The sequence below is a fragment of the Cebus imitator genome, unplaced genomic scaffold (genome assembly GCF_001604975.1).
Source record: "Cebus imitator isolate Cc_AM_T3 unplaced genomic scaffold, Cebus_imitator-1.0 Scaffold339, whole genome shotgun sequence".
NCBI classification, from domain to species: Eukaryota; Metazoa; Chordata; class Mammalia; order Primates; family Cebidae; genus Cebus; species Cebus imitator.
The window spans coordinates 1,838,498-1,842,008 of NW_016107654.1; positions in this window are offsets into that span (position 1 = coordinate 1,838,498).

Sequence of the window (3,511 nt, forward strand, 5' to 3'; positions counted from 1 at the left end):
GGGGAGAGGACACAGGGAGTGTGATGGCCAGGTGAGCGTCCTGGGGAGAGGACGCAGGGAGTCTGATGGCCAGGTGAGCGTCCTGGGGAGAGGACGCGGGGAGTCTGATGAGCAGCCACTGGTCTTGGGGACAGAAGCCGCACAGTGTTGGGTGCACATCCCAGCTCCACTTCTCAGCCTGGAGGCCCAGGCGCGTTCTGTGTTCCCCGCCCGTCTGCACCTCCAGGGCGGATGGAGGCCCAGCAGTTAGAACGATGGCTGGCGTATGTATGGGGGGCACTCAGTAAATGCAGCTGTGCTGGGCTGCAGGCCTGGAAGGAGTCTTGAGGGGCTCTTGTATCCATGACCCTGTGCTGGTGGCCGGAAATGACAATTTACTCCCTTGCAGCTCGGGGGCCAGAGCCCAGAATCGGGGATCACAGAGGAGTGGCCGTGCTCACCCAGGCCACCTCTGGGGGCTGCAGCGTCCTGGGCCGTGTCGCTGCCGTCTCTGCCTCCGTCTCCATGCAGCCTCTCCTCCTCTCCCCAAAGCTCTGGTCTTCGTCTCTTATGAGGACACTCGTCATTGGATTTAGGGCCTCCCTAATCTAGGACGGTCTTATCTTGAGGTCCTTAATTACACCCACAAAGACCGTTTCCCAGATGAATCCCCACGTGCGGTTCCCAGGGCCAGCCTTTGGGCAGCACCCCACCCCACTCACTTCTCCCTTGCGCTGACTGTCCCGCAACTTGGATCAGGTCACGCGTGTGGCTTTGCGGCTTTCCTGTGTCACTTAGCATGTCACAACCGCTTCCCTGGTGTCACTGCTGTGGTTTGAATGTGTGTGTCCCCAGCCTTCATATGTTGGAACCTTTTCGTTTTGAGGTGGGGTCTTTGGAAGGTGCTAAAGTCTCCAGGGTCCCCATCGCAGCACTTGCTGACCAGCGAGGCCCTCTGCCCTTTGTCCTCTCCCCTTCTGCCAGGAAAGGACCCAGCGAGAGGCACCCGTTGGGAGGCACAAAGCAGCCCCCACCCCCACCGAAGCTGCTGGCACTGAGACCCTGGACTTCGGCCTCCAGAAGTGTGAGAAATTAATGTCTATTTTGCATCAGTGACTCACGCCCAGGTATTTTGTTCTGGCAGCAGGAAAGGACTAAAACGCCTCAGGGAAAGGTTTTCACAGCCAGGCACAGGAACTCACATCTGTAATCCCGGCACCGTGAGAGACGGGCACAGGGGCTCACGCCTGCAGTCCCGGCACCGTGGGAGGAGGGCACAGGGGCTCACATCTGTAATCCCAGCACAGGGTCTCTCCCCTGAGCCTCTGCTGAGTGTTTTCCACCCTGGGCCCAGTGACCCTCTGCTGGGTGCCATGGAAACCCTGAGATATCTGCAGCAGCCCCTCCCCACTTCTGCAGGCTTCGGGGGCTCCTCTCCCCCAGGCCCAGGGCCTCTCTTGGTCCCTGACAGTTTGCCTGTCTGCCACCGTGGCTACTTTGTGGGTGAGCCACTGGCCAGCAGGGGTGGCTGTCACCTGGTGGGCTGGACAGGGTCCTGTGCTTGGCTGCTCCCTGTCTCAGCAGACACTCTCTGAGGGTACAGACGGTGATACAAAGACCTCGCCCTGTTCTGCTCCCGGGAGCCCACCCACACCCCGCACACCTCTGCCCAGGCCTCCTTTCCTTGAGGGCTCCATCTTTTCCTGTAGGCTCCTAACCAGCCAGAGAAGCCGTTTGCCACTGCCCATGACTGTGTTTCTATTCTCCTCCCAGGCTGCTTCCCTTCCCCCATGTGAGGGTGACCAGGCGATACCAGAGCCCCTGAGGGTGACTGTGCTGCGGCTTCCAGGGGCTCCCCTGAGGCATCGGCGTGTGGTGGTACCCATTTCAGTGTTTCCTGAGCCCACCCATCCATAACCCAGGCCTGGCCAGCTACCCCCCTCCAGCGGTCCACAGGGCAACACCCTGGCCTCTGAGCGACACCCCAACCACCAGCAACACCCTGGCCTCTGAGCGACACCCCAGCCACCAGCAACACCCTGACCACTGAGTGACACCCCAGCCACCAGCAACACCCTGACCTCCGAGCAACACCCTGACCACCAGCAACACCCTGACTAAGCAACACCCTGACCACCAGCAACACCCAACCACCAGCAACACCCTGACCTCCGAGCAACACCCTGACCACCAGCAACACCCTGACTTCCGAACAACACCCCAGCCACCAGCAACACCCCGACAACTGAGTAGCACCCTGACCACTGAACAACACCCCGGCCACCAGCAACACCCCAAACACCAGCAACGCCCTGACCACCAGCATCTCCCCAACCTCTGAGCAACGTCCCATCCACCGCCCTCTAAGATGAGGCAGGCCTCAGAATCTCTCCAGGTTTCCAGCCACCTTGGCATGGTGGGTGAGTGCTGGGCACGCTGCTGCCACCAGAGGCCACTGCACTGTTGGGTGCGTGTGTCTCTTGGAGCCCTTTTCTCACCCAGCCCTGCAGCATCAAGTCACTGAGGGGCTGTATTGATGTGGCATCTGAGGAAGGCCCCAGTGGTCTGGGGCAGGGCAGGTACGCATGGCCCTGGGGCAGGATGGTGAGCCAGTGTGGTTGTCCATGCCAGGTCTGGAGTGCAGTCCATTTCTGATCACCATGGAGACCGTGCTGCACCCCAGGCGCCGGCCTGGACCGGTGAGCTACACGGAGCGGTGATGGCAACCACAGGCTTGCTCCTCCTAGAGCCTCATCCTTGCATCTCCCTCCCCTGGGGTGGGGCTGTTTTACTTTGTTCTCTGGGCCAGGAAGGGGTCTAGTTTTGTGGGCTCCCCTTCACCTTCCCCATGGGAATCATAATGAGAGCTCTTATCCTGCAGACCAAGGGTCCAGTGTGGGGCCCCCAATGCCCTCCCACCACATGTCAACCGCAGCTCCTCATTTAGAGTCCTGGGCAAGGACCGCTGAAAACTGCAGTTGGGCAGAGCTCCACCAATGGCTGCCGTGACACAGGACCACGATGACAATCTGGGTCTCTGGGTATCTGTGTTACCCCCACCCCACTGTCCTCAATATCCAGCAGTCCCCCCATCCCAGTGCAGGTCCCTTGTGGAGAAGGGCTGGCCAGAGTATTGCATGTCCCTCCCGGCCACCTCTTCAGTCAGCGGTTCCAGGTCAGAAGACTGGTTCAGGTCCAAACCCCAGCAAAGACTGTGACTTTCGATTGGGGCTGCTGCCTTCAGTCCCCCGTCCTTAATTTATTCTGCCAGTACAAGTTGACAACTGCCCATCTATCCCACCCCAGGGGCACCGTGTTCTAGTCCTCTTCATAACTCTCTGGGTTGATGCCCCTCTGACCCTGCCATTAATTAATTAGGATATTTGCAACTTCCTGACGTTTGGCAGTTAAGCGTCACCCTCCGGCCTCTGTTATTTTAGGATCTCCTCATCTCTGTTGCTGTCTGTAACGGCCCCTGGCCTGCAGGGAAGTCCCCATTGACCTCGTTGGAAGTGCTGGTGTCCTTCTGACC